Source organism: Bidens hawaiensis, unplaced genomic scaffold, assembly GCF_021521415.1.
Source record: "Bidens hawaiensis isolate Kalapana, Puna unplaced genomic scaffold, B.hawaiensis_p1.1 tig00006617_1, whole genome shotgun sequence".
NCBI classification, from domain to species: Eukaryota; Viridiplantae; Streptophyta; class Magnoliopsida; order Asterales; family Asteraceae; genus Bidens; species Bidens hawaiensis.
The window spans coordinates 284,464-304,887 of record NW_027491447.1 but is presented as its reverse complement, the minus strand read 5'-3'; the positions used below and the strand labels follow the sequence as shown (position 1 = coordinate 304,887).

Sequence of the window (20,424 nt, the reverse complement as noted above, 5' to 3'; positions counted from 1 at the left end):
AATTCGAACTCTCAAGCCATGCAACCATGGGTAGTTGGCTTTAATAGTTTACTATATTTTGAGTGTGTTGACTAGGAGCTCTTAATTAGTTGTCACATGTGAAATGCCTTCACACGCAAACATAAACCTATTTCATGGTCCACACCCAAGAAAACATAACCCCTACATATATAATTTGTATTTTATATCTTTCCAGTCACAACAACACTAAAATGTTTTTCACACGTGAGAGTTATATATTAAGTGAAATGTTGTATGTTCTAGTATCTTGGGTTAATTTTGAACATTAAAATATTTAACAACTTTTGTCATCAATCATTTTTAGAAAATGCATATCTTTGTGTATTTTAAACAAGTTAAAATAATCTTATATTTTATAAAATTTGCCTTAGTTATTTTTTATAGGTAAACATCATAGGACATGGAATCTTATTATTTTTATTTTATCATCATGCTTGATGTACGTAGTTCTACCAAAACCGGATTTAACATAAATGAATGAATTTGCTCTTGATAAACGATCGAGAAGGTTGTGTAAAATCAAACGATCGAACATAAAACATAAAGACAAGATAGAGGATAAATAATCTCGTAATCATATTACGAACACCAATCTCTCCTAAGGTGAGCGCACCCCTTGGGTGGTTGTTTTACACCAAGAAAACACACAAAAATATGAATAATAATGCCCTATTTATAGTTACACACACTCTTTCTAAAAGCTTTCATCCCATTGAAGATGTACAACGTGCATCGAAGTTATCGTTTCGGATTCGAATTTCTCGCCAATTTCAAATGATCGGTTGACACCCCCCCACATATATATAGAAAAATGTTCAAATAAAAAACAATTGTTTTGTGAGAAGTGTGAGAAGACTTTAACATAAAATACACAAGTAAATAGGAAACTATACAACTTTTAGAAACTAACAATCTCAACCACTAGATCCTAGATCCAAGGGTGTACATCTGTTATTATGCTTCTCACAAAACTGTTGTTTATCACATTAATCTTAAGTCACATTTTGCTCTTTTGATATCGTAAGTCACATTTTGGTCCTTACGTACTTACTTGATAATTTATAAGTAGCTTTTATCAGATTAGTAGAAAACTAGAAATAATTTTATTGATAATATAAGTTAATTAGGTTTTAGTAATACGAAATGTTGCGCATTAAACTCCATGTAAAATATAGGGTGAATATCATCTTCAACCAAGTCACCAAGACCAGTGTTTTAAAAACCGGTTCAAACCGGCCGGTTGAACCGGTTAAACCGGATTTCACACAGCAGACCGGTATATTGGGTCCGGTATTTTTGGCCGGTTTGCTAGAACATCATACCGGCTGTTTTTGTCAAAAATACCGGTGTTTACCGGCAAACGGTTTTATGTCCGAGAAATTATTGATATGCGTGACCCATATTTTTTCAAAATTACTTTTAACACAACAATTAACATTAACGTGTAAACTTTATGACTATATTTTTAAATATTGAGTGACTAGCTTTTAAACCCGTGTATTACATGGGATTTGCCAAATGACAAAAATAAATAAATTCTGTTATTTAAAAAAAATAAACAAAATGCAAGGTAAAAAATAATTAAATAAATCAGGTATGATATTTTAATTATGATTCTTAAAATAATTCTCATGATTGATATTACGCGTAGCTTAACATAACATATAATAAATCTAAAAGATTCATTGATGATGATAAACCGAGTTGCTTTAAATGCAATGTCCTCCACAAGCCTTTGAGGCTATATTAGTTTTTATTGAAGTTGTTTTGAAATGAACCAAAGTCATCATTTTTTAAAATGACCCATACGTACTCGATGATTGCCTCATGCCAAATCAGAACGAAACATGTGATACAATTGTCGTTCGAAATGCGACAAACACAATTTGGTAATAGGATTGCATGCCCGAAAGGTGTCTTCATATTAAACGCAACATATGATACAAATTCTGTATACAAAGAAGTATTTTCGAATTTGTAATCATCACTTTAAGGTCTCATTTACCATGTAAATTAATGCATTAGACAAAGTATACGATTTATGAATTATAAAATTTTCATGTTTCATGACTTATAAAATGTATCTTTTTCATGTTTCACTACGTGTACTACACATGGTGGATAATATGAACTTAATGTAATTTTTCGTGTAACAATGTTTAAAAGATGATGATCAATGTGCGTATAGACAATAATCTTGCGTATAATGTCATCAGATTACATATATGCACACCTAAATATATATTGTATGTGATGTTGAAAAACCACAACCAACCCAATAATTGATTATATTTAGCATCAATTCTTCTTGAATGGTGATTATAAACGTGACATTTATACACCTTTAAATAGTTAATAAAATCCATCTAACTATGCTATAACCCAATTGATAAAATGGTTTTGACTATGGATAATTAGAATAAATGAGATGAGATATTAGGAATTATGATGAAAAATTAAGCTATGAGTGAATGTAGGCTTGACATAAGATTTGAAAATGTAGCATCAACATTTTTTTTATTAATAGAGTAACATAAGATTTGTTTTGTTGAAATTGATTATGAAATAAAAAAATGAAATTTTACAGTTTTCAAAAAACAAAGAATTCGGTTTTATAACTTTTTAGAAAAAAATCTGAATTTCAATTACAGGACTCCAAATTTCTTTAGGTATAACTGATAATTGTTTTAATGCTTAAATTTTTTTTTAGTATGACAACGTTTAGAATATTAAATTAAAGATACAAAATTAATAAACACATTAATTAGAAATTTAAATTAAAAAAAATAATTAAAAATTTATATATATGAAGTGAGAAGTCTCGCACAATTTAAACTGAATTCACGAGTCCTTATTGTTAAAACATGTGTTGACATTTTTAATAAAAAGTAATGTATACATTGAGCAAAATTATGTTTTAGGTTTTATATTATTGTAAATAGTCATTAATGTATGCATTATATCTTGAGATGTAATTCATGGGTTAAACCGTTTTCACCAATGACCCATGAATAACATGGATTAAGGAGAAGTAAGATTAGAAGATTAGTATGGAATTTTAATCTAGGAATGAATGTGGTTAGGACACTTAGGCATCATTATTTTTGTTTATTAGTATTGTAAGATTTTGCATGGTTTTTTAATATGAGTTAACTTTTGAATTATTTTTTGTTTTGAATCATTTAGTTTTGGGTTATTTTTAGATTGAAGTTAACTTATAGGAAATTATAAGGTAATTTATTCAACCGGTTGAATCTTCCGGTATAACCCGGTTCAACCGGTTGTACCATTTTTCAGCCAAATCCAATACAAGTAAAATACCAGTTTTTAAAACATTGACCAAGACACTAAAATCATGTAGTAATTGGTGTAGCAATGGTATAACATAGTTTATCACACCAAACTTTCATAATTCATATTTTTATGAAATATTTGACACAAAGGGAAATTATTCGATCATTTAAAATTATTAGTAATAGGTTAATCATTTATTTTAGATAATTATATTAGTGTTGTGAAACAAGCCTAATAGCTAAAGAATAAGAGAATACATGTAGAGAGAAAGGGAGAGATTTTATTAATATGGTGTGTTTTACAAAGAGGTACAATGAAATGCATATATAGGAGTAAATAACTTGGAGAAAAAGCCTAACTATGTTTGGTATTTATAACCACAATAATATATATTTATAACACTCCGCCTTGGTTATCAACTCAATACGCTTGGAGATGTTGCCTCATTAAAAACCTTGCTAGGAAAACCCAGTGGGACAAAACCATAGCTAAGGGAAAAAGAGTGCAATGTGTATTGTCTCCCCCTGATTTATATATCCTTTAAAATGGTATATATCGAACTTCTGTGAAAGTTACCCAAAACTTTTGTAGTCAATCATTTGCGTCTTCGTCACTTGACATTTGAATCTTTAAGTTGAATAATGTTGTATGATCTTCACATGAAAACTTCTATTGCTTCATCTTGTAAACACTACGATCCTGATGTTTCTCTGCATAAACAAGACTAACCAAACTTGTTTTGATGAGTTAATAAAATATAAACACATATCTTTCATACCTGAAATGTATGTTTTAACCCATTCGGATGTCTCCTGGCATGACACATGCTGATAAATATAAACAAGAAAATAATAATCCTATATAGCTAACAGTATGACATAATGCATATATGCATTATGATATTTCCAATAATATTTCATATTCATATAGGAAATGATATAGAGTCATTGTTTGGCATCCTTTAACGTGCTAAAAGGATTAAATTTGTCCCTGGTAAAATGTCTCAACAATTCTTAGATCTTCGATGGATTTATAAACATATAATTACACACATACTCGAACTATAAGTCGAGCAATAATCACACCTTGTCAAGGTCCTTGAAAAATAATTTTCTCTTTAAAAGCTCATAAGTTTCTCTGGATGATGTGTACATCATCAGTGTATGATTTTTGTGAACTTTTAAGAGTGAAATTTTGATAAAAAGTATGGCTATTTAAATCCAACTTATCTCCCTCTTTATCAAAATATCTTTTGATTTGTATCAAGCTCAAACCGATTAATCCATACTTAATAAGAATAAATCCATGCATTTACCAATCCATCATGGACTTCTTTTCAACTTGACAAATTATACACACACATTCACTTTTCTAGGATTTTTGCTGCATAAACTTGCTCATTAACATATCATTTGTATAACATGCCAAAAATCCGTATTGTACAATTTCTTTGTTTATTGAGATATTGTACTCATCATGTACATTCTATGTGTATGCTTATTGATGTACAAGAATTCAATCATTAAGATGTATCAATTAACCTTTTAAGCATTCAACTACCTTAGGAAACTCTTCAGGAGTTCCATTTATGTTCAACATATTCAATAATCGTAACGTATTCAAATATAACTCTGTACACAACAATCATTGTGTTCTCGAGAACTTACTTTACATGATTTGTTAATTCAAATCCTTCAAAAACTTTCTTGTGAACTTTCAGTATCAACTGAATCACAATATTTATTGGACGCATATCAATTCTGTTTTTATATTACCAGACTTTTTAGTTATCGGAAAGTCATTGCTTCCACCATTGGAGAATGTGTCTCCTCAATCCTCATAATATGGGTCTTTGCAAAAATAAAAAATTTGTGCCATCAATTTTGCTTTATATCACTTGATGAATTTTCATAACTCATATACAAGACCCGTTTGTATCTAACACATTTTACAACTTTAGTTGTACGGACTGCTGGTCCAACAAACTTTTCGTTATTTAGAGAATTCAACTCTGCCTTGTTTGCGTTTTTCCACTTTGACCAATCAATTTCTTTATAGGCAGATTTAGAATCTTGATCCTCATCATCATTTCAAGCGCTAATTATATATATAAATAAAATTATAACGACGTCGACTTTATTTCGATTCCATATATCTTTGTACACATGATACAATATAATTTATTGAGAGCTCTTTGTTTTCAGGTACCTAAGGTTCTTCAAGAACCATCATATCTAATCTCTTTCATGAGACCTTTTACTGCACCTCGACTTGACCATATTTATTACTTGCTCCAATTTTCGAGGAAATTTTAACTTTGGAACCGATCAATCTACCACGCTACAAGCGTGCATTAGAATTATTATCAATTTGCGTTTGTCCTTCCGGGACATTTATTAATTGGAGCATTAGCAGTTCGTATAGGTGTCTTAGCTAGACACTCTCTTTTGGTCAGTGAATAGTCTGGTAATTCATTCGTTGATCTTTATTCATGAATTATCCTTTGAACTTTTAGTTCATATAATTTAGTTTGAGGATCAATGATAATTCATTCCAACTAAATTTGTTTTCCAACTGCTTTAAATCTCCCCCTAATGTTGGGAATGTTGATTCACTAAAGTGAAAACTAATGAGCCATAAGCAAATATCTCATTAATGGGTCTAAGTATTTAACCATATATAATATTTAATACCGACATATATTCCCAACTTCCTTTGTGTTCTCATCTTTGTGTCTTGTGGTGGATTAATTTGGTTACTGACAAAAAACCAATTGCAATGGGGAGGAAATATCATAACTTGTTGGCTTGATGTGAATTAGTTTAAAGACAGTAAAATCATATGTACTCAAATACAAACATGAACATTTTCTCTCGTGATAATTGCCTTTGCAACGAATTATAGACGTTGAGTAATCGTCTTTAACAATACAATTTATGTAAGAACATAACATGTTATGAAGTTCAACACTTATTCCAATGATCATTATTAACTTGGGAATCAAATTCATTATTATAACCGAATGTAAATATACCAATCTGGAATAATATGCTTGCTATCTTATTAGCTAAGCCATAGATCATGAAAACATGAAGTTGCGATCTTGATAACCATTTAGACGATGCATCGATTGTCAAAACACTAAATGGTATCATGTTAGGATATGTGTATCCTTTCTCAATTCCATAATATATAGGGATTCACACCCTCATTCAGTTGGTAAATAAATGACTTCCATTAAGAGCAATATTACATGTATAATGAAGAATCTTTTGGTTCCTCAATAAATTTCACATTATTGACTCGGTGTGGTCTAACCGGTCACGCCATAAGATACTCATGATCCATAAACTTTAGGTTTATGATCGTATATGTATCAATGCTTCTTTAGTACAAAATTGTAAATATGATTGAACATTGTATTATCGTTTCAAACGATCATGTGATTTCACTTTTGTATTTCCAGATTTTGTTCTCATATATGATCAATCTCTTTACCACATGTGGTGGGGGATCTCATTATTAATATGATCATCCTTATAATATTTTCAATATGCCAATGATCACAACGATCAGTATATAGTCACATTCACTTTAGGGATTAGAGTATAACCAACCCAATTTCATGGTTTTTCATTATTCATCAAACACACTGATATAAATCACTTCAAACGTTTAAGACGTTTTTAACGATATGCTACTTCAGGAGCATACTTGAGGTTTGACTAATGAAAAATTGCCGCTTCCGATTTTTCCTCATGATTAACCTTCTCTTCATATAACAAGTATTGAAAAGTAATTACATGAATAAGTCATGTAAGTTTTATCATGTTAATTTAATCTTTAATAATGAGATTAATGGAGTATGACACTTCAGATGTTTTATCAAAACATATTGATACTCCTTTATTAGATTAAAGCAGTGACGTAACAAAATTTTGCTCTTACATATGCTTCACTTAATGTTATTTATATAAATAATCTATAACATGTAGACTACAATGAATACATAAAACTCAAGTTGTATAATCCATTAACATCCATTAACATGTTACCGTATAAACAACTTATAATAATGATTAAATACAATTTTTCACCACTGCCAATGAAACATATATAACTAATGTATTAATACATCATGTCATAGTATAACCTAGGCATGCATATTATATATATATATATATATATATATATATATATATATATATATATATATGATAACATTCACAAAACTCATGTTAAAGATGTTAAAATTACTTAATCTTAAACCACTTTATGAAGCAAGGTTCAATGGTAAAACTTTTTCAAAAAATATCATTTAAAGGATTCACTATGATAAAAAGAAATATTATATGAACACATTATCATACCGTAACCACATCTATAATTATTATAAAAATTTACTGTCCATCATAAATAAAATTTTCTTAATAAATTAACAATTAGTAGACAATATAACCATTCTACAATTAATTCTTACAGAATGAGTATAATTTAAAAATAAAGTACCAACTTCTTTTGTTTCTACAATCAAAAGTATCTGCGTATAATCAATAAGTAAACACCAAATCGAAAACAAAATATGGTATAATGTAACTTCTACAAATAAGAATTTGGAACCAATAAAACATGATTGAACAACGAACTGAAAATATATATTTTCGAGCATGTAACGCATGGGTAGACAATAAAAAAACTAATAATCGATATCTATGATAATATTTTGTAACATGACTTACGTTGATTAAAACATCTCTTAAATGATATCCACAAAATTCTTCAATCAATTCAGTGAAATAACATCTTATAATATTATATTAAAAGAAAACCAAAAATAAGTGATATAATAAATACGATACAAATTATTATTATTACAGATTGTTTTCCTTTGTTTGATTAACCCAAATGCCAAAACATAAATAGAAGATCAAACTTAAATTCCAATACTTTAGAAAGAAATCAATAATAATGACAGAAAAAAAAGACATTAGGTTTATGGGCCAAATTAGATTTCCCAAACCATAAAAACTATTTAGACAAACAAAAACATCACAATAAAGATCATCTAATTTACTCTTGTCACTAAATAACGAGGTATGGCTATGCGTTGTAACAGGTTGAGGTTGCAAATAAGTGAATCACGAAAGTGTGAGTGTGTATATATATATATATATACACACACTGAAAGGGTGCATGAGATTTGCAATTCAATATATTACACTCAGAAGCAATCTTAAAAAAAATCTCCAAGTTGATAATTATGAAACATATCAACTATAATTTTCTTTTTGTATATACACCTTTTTTTTATAATGCATAAAAGGTGAATGATCAATATATCCTTGATTCGTAGTTTTACGATGTATTAAAGTAATAAGTTTAAATCTCAATTTAACCTAGAATGATGTAAACAGTAGTATAGAATATTATTTTGAGATATTAAAAAGAACAAAACAAATCTCTCGCACAACCTAAAATCGTATGACTAATAATATGTTTATGTTTGAGATAATAACGAGCCATAATATGCTAAATAGACAATATTGACATACCTTATGATGTGCGATCCAACTCCAAAAGCAATTCGTGCTGATAACGTGTTGTGAAACAAGCCTAATAGCTAAAGAATAAGAGAAGACATGTAAGGAGAAATGGAGAGATTTTATTAATATGGTGTGTCTTACAAAGAGATACAATGAGATGCATATATAGGAGTAAATAACTTGGAGAAAAAGCCTAACTATGTTTGGTATGGATAACCACAATAATATATATTTATAACAATTAGTAATTACAGCATAAAAATATATAAGTTTATGCATAAATAATAAGTGAATTGTTGTAAGTCAATGTATAATTTAAAATGTTGTCTGGAATTCATATAAAGATTTGCTAGAAATTTATATTAGAGATTTAGAGTTGAATTAACGTTAATAAAATATATTATAGAACCGTGCACACAACTAAAGTCTAAAAGTCTAAAGTAATGTATTATTTGATTTATACATACATAGAAGCGTGCATCACTCAAGTTTGAATTGGCATATTACATTCACATCTAATAGGGCGACCTTGTTTGCTTAAGATGACTTAATAATAAAATTAAAAATAGTACTATTAGCATTTCTATGAATTACGTGGATAGTGTGTATGACTTATTCATATTGTGGTTTTGATTCCTAATTTTAATTTGTTATACCTTTTACTTCCTAACATTCACTCAAACGCAATGCGTATGGCCATTCACACTAACGAACATAAAAAAGTCATATTATTTCTCTTATAAATAATTAGATGAAAAATAAAGAGAAAAAAAAATAAAATATAATTAGACAAACGATATCAAACACCTTTTAAAGATGAAAGAGGAAAATGAACTATTTACATTAATTTTCCTAAAAAAAACTATTTACATTAATGCCTTAGAGTAAACTGTGGTTTTCGTCCCTGTGGTTTGTCTAAATTTACGATTTTAGTCCAATAGTTTCTGATTGTCTTTTTTCGTCCCTGTGGTTTCATTTTGCTTTCAATTATATCCTAACCAACTAACCCCGTTAAATCCACCTGGTTATGTCCATCATCTTGAGGGGCAGTTTGGTAATTGTACTCCCAAAAGAAACACCAACCAACCCTAAATCCCTGATTAAAAAACCATCCAGTTGTCTTTTTCAATTGTTTTATTCGACACCACGATTCCAAACCCTAGAAGAACAATGAACCACAATTCCAAACTCTAGACGAACAAACAACGACGATTCACCACTAATCTTTGATCATGGCGCTTAGTCTCTGGTGGCTTCGATCTCCACATGAAAAGTTTGACCCAGATGAAGAATATCGTAAGTACCGATCTCTATTTAACCGATTTCTTTAAACTTTTTTCCATGATTGTCTGGATCAACAATAGTTATTAAATCTTTATTGATATTGTTTATTAAACAGGGGGTCACCCAAAGGTTTTCTCCATGAAGTTTAACTATGGTGGGAGATTCACAAAGCCTCCAGGCAGAACCTATGTTAATGGAAAGGTAGGGTTTTTTTGATATGGTTGACTCTTTCGAGTTTGGGTTCCACGAACTAGAATCTATGACAGATTGCTTAGATCTTCATGTAGGAGATGAAATACTTTATTACTATTTTAAGTTTCCAAACAGTGATCTTGATTATGGTTTAAGGGCTTTAACAAATGACACTGATCTTGATGAGTTGTTTAAGTATGTTGAGGAGTTTAAGGTTATTGAGGTATACACTGAGCTTGGATGCCAGGCAATAGGCACTACAGAAACTACCAATGAAAGTCAAGTAAGCCAAGTAGATAATGAGGTTAGGACTAAGGATCACATTGATGAAGATGACAATGGGGATGGTGAGGGTGGTGACGAAGATAACACTAGGGATGGTGAGAGTGGTGACGAAGATAACAATGGGGATGGCAAGAGTAGCGATGAAGATGATTCTGAGGATTCTGATTTCTTTGTTGACAGTGATAATAGCTGTGATGATTTAGAAGTAGACATGAATGAATTTAGATCTGTGGTGGATATACCTGTTAATGAAGAACATCAACACTTCGCTAGTGAAGATGATAACAGTGATTTTGAAGTTGACTTAGATGATTTTGATAGCATGGATAAAGATGAAACACCTTTAAGCAAGGCAATGAAAAAGGCTAGGAAGAAGAATAGAAAGGGCAAAGATCCAGTGTTTGCACCTTTTTATGTTGGACAACAGTTTTCAAATAGGGATGAAGTTAGGAATCTAGTGAAGAAGTTTTGCATTGAGAGTAGAAGACAACTTTACTTTAAAAAGAATGATAAAGAAATAGTAAGGGTGTTGTGTGCTGGAGTTACACATGCTGTTGGTGGGTCCAAAGAGGTAGTTGTGAAGAGTAAAGTTGGTGGGTCTCAAAAGGTGGATAAGTCAAAAAAAGCAATGAAAGAACCAATGGAAGAGAAACTGATTCCCACTTGTCCTTTTGTCTTACATATCTCCAACCACAATAAATTATCCTCTTGGGTTGTGAAGACCTTTACTAATGAGCATACATGCCTTAATACAAGAAATGTCAAGTTGTGTACTGTGAGTTGGATTGCTAAAGAAGCTGAACAAATTGTTGCTTCAAACTACAACATACCAGTTAAAGCACTACAAGATCAATTCCAGAGGAAATATCAAATACAACTCTCAGAGACTAAAGTTTTCTGGGCGAGGGCCATGGCTAGGCAGAAGATTGATGGTAATTTCACTACTCAGTATGCACTTCTAAGGGACTATTGTAAGGAGCTAGTTAGAGCTAATCCGGGAACCTCTGTGGAGATTGAGGTAGAGAAAGAGTTTAAACCATCTAGTTTAACAAGGCAGTTTAAGAGGGTTTACATTTGTTTAGCTCCATTGAGGGAAGGGTTTAAAGCTCGTGGTAGGGACCTATTAGGATTGGATGGCTGCTTCATGAAGGGGCCTTTTCCTGGATAGATTCTAACTGCAGTGGGAGTAGACTCAAATAATTGCATATATTTCGTGGCATATGCTTTAGTCGAAGCTGAAACAACTGAATCATGGACTTGGTTCTTGGAGTTCCTAGGTCGTGATCTTGATCTATATGCAAATTCCAATTTCACTTTCATTAGTGATCGACAAAAGGTACATCCAAGTTTTAACTGTTCACGTATTGTGTTTACTATTTTTGTCATCACTTATTGTGTTTACTTGGGTTTATTATTAATCAGGGTATTATACCAGCTTTAAAGGAGACATATCCAAGTGCTGAACACAGATTTTGCTTGAGACACATTCATGAGAATATGAAGTCTAAGTGGAGGGGTCATGTGTTTAAAGATCTACTTTGGAAGTGTGCTACAGCAACTACTATTCCACAGTTTGAGAAGGCAATGACATAAGTGAGGGTCCAAGATCAGGCTTTACATGATTGGCTACGTGATATCCACACAAAGCACTGGTCTAAAGCATACTTTAGTGGTACGATTCTTTAAAATTAAAAATATTACGTGTTCAGTGGTACGATTCTGGTTATTTTTTTGGGTTTCGGGTCGTTCGGGTCGGGTTGTTCGGGTTTGGGTTAAATGGTTCTGGTAAATTAGGATCGGTATTCAGGTTAAAAAAGTTAAAATCTAAACTTATATTGAAAAACACACCCCTAATTATGTTATCTATTGTGTCTTTGCAGGAAGGTCAACAAGTGATGTTCTCTTAAATAATTTATGCGTGGTGTTCAACAGGCAACTGGTTGGCGGAATATTTGACAAGCCCATTATAACCTGCTTGAAGTTTATTAGGGAATATTTGATGAAGAGAATTGTTTTAGTTCGTAAAAGCATTTCCAAGTGTGACGGTCCTCTGACTCCGAAAGCAACAACACTGTTTGAAGGAATTAAAAAAGATGCATTATTGTACAAAGTCATATGGAATGGGATGAACAAGTACCAAGTAAGTGGGCCTTCACAATATCAATGTGTAGTCGATGTTGACAAGAAGACTTGCTCATGCGGAATGTGGGAGTTGATTGCCATGCCATGCAAGCATGCAGTGGCAGTCAATTATAATATGGCCCAAAATGGCATGGATGTTGACATTCCAGAGGCTTGGATCTCTAAAGTCTACTTGCTTGATACATGGAAGAAGGTGTACGATCATACCATTGACCCAATCAACGGTGTTCAAATGTGGACGCCTTCAGAATGCCCAACAACTCTTAAGCCTCCAAAGCACCACAAACAAATTGGAAGGCCAAAGAAGAAACGAAAGAAAAGTGCTGAGGAGTTGAGCGAACTTGCTAGGGAAGGGAAAATGCAAAGGTCTAGTAACACGGTCACGTGCAGGAATTGCAAAACACAGGGGCATAATATAAGGTCTTGTACCGCGCTAAAGTTTTCATCACAGCCTGAAAAGAAAAAGGGCACAGCCAAAGGGGGAAAAAAGTTGTCACAAGTGGAAGGTTCAAAAAAGAAGGGCAGCACCAAAGGGAAAGAAAAAGTGTCACGGGTGGGAGGTTCAAAAAAGAAAGGCACCACCAAAGGTCTTTGATTGAATGGTGTTTGTGTTAATTGTCTTTTGAAACTATTAATATGTTTGATGGTTATCATGTTTTGGCATGTTTGACTTTTTAGTCGAACTTGCAATACCTTCCCAAACATAAACTAGTATTTATGTTTGATGGTTATCATGTTTTGTATATCAAGGCTTTGACTCTAGATGTTGCATGTTAGTTTTTATGTAATGGATGCTATGTTTTGGTTGAAGTATGGATGTTTTAGTATGCTTGTGATTATATGGTTGTTATTTGTTGGTATGTTTGACTTTATTGACAAATATGAGTTTTTCAAGGTAATTGTCTTTTTAAAATTCAGATTTTGACAAGTTGCATATTTTAGTATCTGATTGTCTTTTTGAAATCCAGGTACTTGTCTTTAGCATTTCCAAGTGATATCATGCTAACAGGTCACTGCAATAAATATCTTTAATTAACAAGATAAGGTGTCAAATGACCTCTATTATTTGCTTAAAAAACGAAGAGCTGGTACATAAAATATTAGGTAAACTTTTCATACCCTAAACTAGTTGCAAGAATCCATTGAATTATGCATTCTAGCGTCGGTAATTGACAAAAATGGTGGTCTTTGACCAACTCAGTTTTGACAAACAATGTTTCGTTTGTAACCTATTGTTATAATGCATAAGGTAATTAAGGGGTGCAAACGAACCGAGCCGAGCCCAAGCTCGGCTCGTTTAACTTATACATAGCTCGAGCTCGAGCTTGGCTCGTTTCGAGCTCTATTAAACGAGCTTATTTTTAGGCTTGCGAGCCGGATCGAGCTCGTAAGTAAAGCTCGGGCTCGGGCTCGTTTATTGAATGAGCTTGTTTTTAGGCTTGAGCTCGGCTCATTTGCACCCCTAACGTTAATAAACCAAACTTGTCGTATGGCAGCCAAAATACGAAATTTCATTAATAGTGGTCATCAACAAAATTTGCAACATAGTGCATTTAATCACATCCTATAGTTAAGAGTACAACATAAAAACATAAAGCCAGTGACCTTTACAAGTTTCAGGTCATTTAAAAATCAAATACAACAAAAAAAACATCCAGCTTAAACCTAAATAAATCTTCAGCCTTTTGTTTTGAATTGCATTAGCTCTTGCCATGGCTTCGTGATTATTGGCGGATCTCAATAGACCAGGAATGATTTCTTGAGCTCTTTGGCACAATGGGGAATCAACCCAATCAACAAAACCACATCTTGATGCCTGGTAAGATTTTGAAGTAATTAGGAAAAAAAACAAAATATAGTTTCAATATAAAAAAAACTTACACTCGTGCAACAGTGAAATCGTCTACCAGGATTGGCATCGGTCCAAGACGTGCGAATGGTTGTAACTGAACCACATGAGCAAAACACCATTCGATTGTTGGCTCGGCGACGAAGTGATTGTGTGTTAGAGGAGCTCGACATTGTCTATTCAAATGTTGTCTATCTTGGGATGAAGAAGATGATACAGACAACAAAAAGAATGAAAAAGAGGTTTGGGAATTAGGGATTTGGGGTTGGTTGGTGTTTCTTTTGGGAGTACAATTACCAAACTGCCCCTCAAGATGATGGACATAACCAGGTGGATTTAACGGGGTTAGTTGGTTAGGATATAATCGAAAGCAAAATGAAACCACAGGGACGAAAAAAGACAATCAGAAACTATTGGACTAAAATCGCAAATTTGGACAAACCATAGAGACGAAAACCGCAGTTTACCCAATGCCTTAATTGTATTGAAGTTTTTATGATCACATGTATTATGTATATTTCTAATATTAGATCCCATTACAACTCATCAAAAGCCCATTTTTCAAATTTTCTCATAGAAGTCAAAACTTTACGTCATAAAATAAGAAATAAAAGATTCAAATAAATACAAAATAATATTCTTAAGATCGTGAGAGAATAAGATTATATTTTACATGCTATATGAAACACTATATATTCATTCCCACAACACAAAGCTCACACTAACCTAACCAAAACCAACCTTCTTTCATCCTAATTAATTCACACAAACAATGGCTTCTCATCCTTTAATCCTCTCTCTCTCTTCATCTTCTTCATTTCTTCATTTAACCATTCTCATGCTATGAAGAAAACAGGCTACAAGATGATCAAAGAACTCAATTTGCACCCCAATCTTGAAGTCAACGTCTTAAAGTCAAACACCAATGCTTCTTACAGTGAACTTAAGATTTCTGAATCCGGGCTGGTTGAGAAACGGTTATCGTTTCACGTTCATGGCGATTCTGGTGCAAGCGTTGCTGACCTGGCTCACCACGCGGGCTATTTTTGTCTCCAACATACCGTTGATGCAAGGTATGTTATTATTATTATTATTATTATTATTATTATTATTATTATTATTATTATTATTATTATTATTATTATTATTTTGGTTTATAAGCATATTCTAACAATAGAATACTTACCATTACATTTAACTTGAAAGACATGTTTTTTCAACATTCCTAGTAAATGGTTAATTGTTTATTAAAATAATTCCAAGGTAGCATTTTTCTTCTTGGGTTTTAGTTTATAGTTGGGCAAGTTACCTGCCTTTAGAAAAAAGATATTGTAGTTAGGAATATTTAATTCTTGATGACTTTTTAGACTAATCTTGTTATTGTATTGGTGGAATTTTATTTATGTGGAAATGTGGAATCTTTAAATAAAGTACATCTGAGAAGGGTCCAATAGGCCCAACAAGGCCCCTACATGGCTACATTCTTATTGTACTTTTAGTTTAGCAAAACTTTTTGCACTAGGTTCACGTGTTTAGACTGTTGCCCAATATGTTTTCGGATCAAGATTCATTTAAAAGATATATGAGCGTGTAAAATAAACAAATAAACATTTATAGCTTGGTAACCGCTCTAGTAGAGGTCTTAGGTTCGAGTTGAATTTTCACTAGTTTTTTTGCTTTTAACTCTTTTAAAGCCCACATAACCATTATTTACCTTATACCTTTTGGTAGCAGAGTATTGATGGGTCTCGTGAATTTTCTTGTAACGGGTTTGAAATACTAATATTGTTAAAGACAAGTCAAGCCCATGGGTTACCCTTGTATTTGACAATTAAGATTCATTTTCCATTACAAAAGAATGGATTGGATAAATGAATAAGCTTTTTCATGTAGAATTATTACACAGACTAATTATTAATTATTAATATAACGAATAATCTAGTATAATACCAATATTGCTAGGAGGGCTACAAATATCTTATTATAGATTAAAGATAGACTAAACTGGTAAATATAACATGTGCAGGATGTTCTACTTCTTCTTTGAATCAAGAAAAGCCAAATCTGACCCTGTGGTCATATGGCTTACTGGAGGGCCAGGGTGCGCTAGTGAACTCGCTTTATTTTATGAAAACGGTCCTTTTAAGCTAACCAAAAACTTGTCACTTATCTGGAATGATTATGGCTGGGATAAGATTTCCAACATCATGTTTGTTGACCAACCGACCGGGACAGGTTTTACTTATAGTTATAGTGATCAAGATCTTCGCCACGATGAACATGGCGTTAGCAATGATCTCTACAACTTCTTACAGGCATTCTTCAAGGCTCATCCAGATTACATCAATAATGATTTTTACATCACGGGTGAATCATATGCCGGACACTACATTCCATCTTTAGCTGCTCGGGTTAACAAGGGAAACAAGAACAAAGAAGGGATTCATATAAACTTAAAGGGGTTTTGAATCGGAAACGGGCTAACTAACCCTGGAATCCAGTACCGAGCCTACACAGATTATGCTTTGGCCAACAAAGTGATTACAAAGTCAGAATACCACCTAATAAACAAAAAGCATCCAGCTTGTGAAAAAGCAATTAAAGAATGTAGTAACAAACTTATAATTATAATCTTTATTATTTATACTTTCTTTTTATTACTAAAGTTTTTTTCATTTTTGTTGTTCTTTGTGTAGGTGCAAATAGTACTGACGTATGTCAATCTGCCTATAACTTTTGCCAGCAAATTTTTGAGGATATACTTGATTTAACAGATAACATCAATGTAAGAACTTGTAAAAGACAAACTCACCAAATATAGAAACTACAAAGTTGATTGTTCTATAATGATCTGTTTGTATTTCTTTTCCAGTATTATGATATAAGGAAGAAATGTGAGGGGAATTTGTGGGACTTCTCGGGCGTGGAAATGTTTTTAGGCAAGTCAGCGGTTAAAGCAGCATTAGGGGTACCGAGTGATATAGATTATGTTTCATGTAGTGACACAGTGTACCGATCGATGCTTAATGATTGGATGAAGAATCTTGAAGTTGAGATTCCTGCACTTTTGGAAGACAATATTCAGTTGCTTGTATATGCAGGAGAATATGATCTTATCTGCAACTGGCTCGGTAAGTTAACTTTAGGCATGAATTCAAACTGAACTAACACGACCATAGGTTGTCCGTGTTCGTTCATTTCACTTTAACCAAACAAATGAACGAACATGGACACACTTAAACGAACAGATTTTCTTGTTCACGGTCGTTCGTTAAGAAATTGAACGTTTTCATGTTCATTTGTGTCCGTTTGTTAATATTCTACACAAACAGTTCTCTATATATAAACAAACACAAATGAACATAAACGAACAAACGTAAACAAACATAGATGGACACCATTTAAAGTAAAGTAAAGGTGAATATTCAAATTAAAGTCTAAAATATCATCAACTTTTATTTACATCCAACATTTTAAACAGAAAATGATAACAAAGAATTGGACTCGAGTGTTTGAAAATATGAAATCAAATTGATTTTAATTTATATTAGTGATACATAAATATGGATGAATATTTAAAAAAGCCTAAAGGAACAGACATAAGTAAACACATATAAATGAACGAACGTTCATGAACGTAAATAAACGAACATAAGAATTTAAACCGGTATGACGTTTACCTGAAAATAATATAATAAAATCCAGGGAACTGGAGATGGGTTCATGCCATGTCATGGTCTGGTCAGAAGGATTTTGTTTCAGCTTCAAATGTACCATTTATAACTGATGGGAAAGAAGCTGGGAGGTTGAAGAATTATGGGCCTTTGACTTTTATTAAGGTTCATAATGCTGGACACATGGTTCCTATGGATCAACCAAGGGCTGCATTAAAGATGTTGGAGTTGTGGACCACAGGGAAGCTTGTTAAACCCAAGAAGCATGTTGCTACACCTGTGTAATTGTTTTGCAGACATTCAAGAAAATTAAAGATATAAAAAGATAACATTTTTATTATGAAGATCCATGTAACTGTTGAATGTATTTACAATTTTACATTACATATTTACATGTGCATATGATAGCAAGAAAGAAAGAAAGTAAAAGGTTAAACTTTAGTTCTAATTAATCGCTATGTTTATGACATTTTACCCTTATTGGATTATGTATTTCATTTAAGGGTTAGTTGTAAAACATGAAGTTATATTTAATATCACCTAAAATATCACTTTTTGACAAGAACATTATCTAGAAAATTTCGCGTAAAAGTTGAACAGTATGCCATTACTTTTGATACTAAAGTCATCGTTTCCGTGAAAAAGTAAATTAAAATTCACAATAAATCCTAATTGAATAATACCAAACCAAGTAACCAACACTTAACCACATTGGATTTAATTTTAAAGTACCTATTTCTCCTTGTCAATGTTAGTCAATGGTCCTTCTCATCTGCTAAATCCTTAATGCATGATCCTTCCTCAACTTCACCGCATACAGAAATAGGACTCAAATTCATTATTGACTTGAATTAGCACCCAAAACAAGACGTTAACATCTATAATTAGTCTAATACATCTGATTATGTCACTTATATAAACACGAAACATAAACAAAGATGACAATTTAATAAACTTGAAGGTGGTGTTACAGTTTTATAAACTTTTCAATTTTTTGCCTAGAAAAAGAAAAGTTATATAGAAAGAGAAAAGTTATAAACAATTAGGATGCAGAATATATAATAGGTTCCCACATTTAAGGTAATTTAAATTTGGAGGATACTTGAGTACATGGACCAGATGGTTTTCATGCCACAGGATTTTGTATGAAGATCATTAAAAGCAAAGTCGGAAAGATGAATAACAAGCGGGGATAGCTCAGTTGGGAGAGCCTCAGACTGAAGATCTGAAGGTTACGTGTTCGATCCACGTTCACCACATTGCTTTTTCAACAAACCTAAGCTATGGGTTTTTATACCTTTGTTGTGTTCCCGGTGAAACTGTATTTGAGCTAGGATTAAGCTGAACAATTTAGGATTGTGGTGTGCACTGACTCTAATGAAATTTAAGAATATATTGTGAAAAGAAAATAACTATCAATATTTTAGTGGAACTCTTCAAAGAAAGTTTAATCGTAACTCGTATCAATATTTAATCATATACTTCTTTAGTCTCACGTACACCCGTGATAATTAAACAAAAATGGCTTGATGATACTAATAAATCACCAACAATACATAGGTAGTCAAACTCCTATTAGTAAATGAGCACGTTAAATAAGTATAGATGTTTCATGATTTGAAGTAGTGCATGCAAATCCTATTATATATGATAGTGTGTCAAACCTACTATAGACTCGTCATGGTGGTACCTCAAACTTGGAGCAATGTGATTCGAGATGTGGATACTCTCTAAATTGATCATTAAGTTACTTTTTGTTTAATTAAAAATGAAAATTATTATAGTTATTCAAGAAAGTACAAATTGATAACGATTAAAGAACAAATTTAGTTGCAAACTCGAAGAGGCGTTTCTAAACATGACATGAGACTACATGACTGATGACTTTCGTGGAGTCAACTACATACATCTAATAATGATGAAGAGACTGCATGATACTCTCTTAATTGATCATTAGTGGTGTGAGCAGTGGCGATAATAGTGGGCGGTAGCCGGGTGGCGGTGGGTGGTGGTAAGTCACGGGGCAGGTGGCGGCAAGTTCGGTGTTGGTTGTGGGAGGCTGATGGAGGTGACGTTAGGTGAAAGAGTGGATGGAATCATTTTTTCTAGGGTTGGGGGGGGGGGGGCATGCACCGAAAGA

The 20,424-nt window shown here is 32.4% G+C and overlaps 1 non-coding gene and 1 pseudogene across 2 annotated transcripts; both read left to right on the top strand.

The window, feature by feature from the left end:
• The first annotated feature begins 16,561 nt into the window (after positions 1-16,561).
• Positions 16,562-18,639, top strand: LOC143633084 (serine carboxypeptidase-like 48; annotated as a pseudogene). Its single transcript, XR_013153626.1, has 4 exons — positions 16,562-17,220; positions 17,307-17,395; positions 17,483-17,741; positions 18,316-18,639. The product of XR_013153626.1 is annotated as a serine carboxypeptidase-like 48 (transcript).
• An 831-nt stretch (positions 18,640-19,470) lies between these two features.
• On the top strand, positions 19,471-19,543 carry TRNAF-GAA (transfer RNA phenylalanine (anticodon GAA)). The gene has a single exon. It is a non-coding gene; the product is annotated as a tRNA-Phe (tRNA).
• Positions 19,544-20,424: the final 881 nt, after the last annotated feature.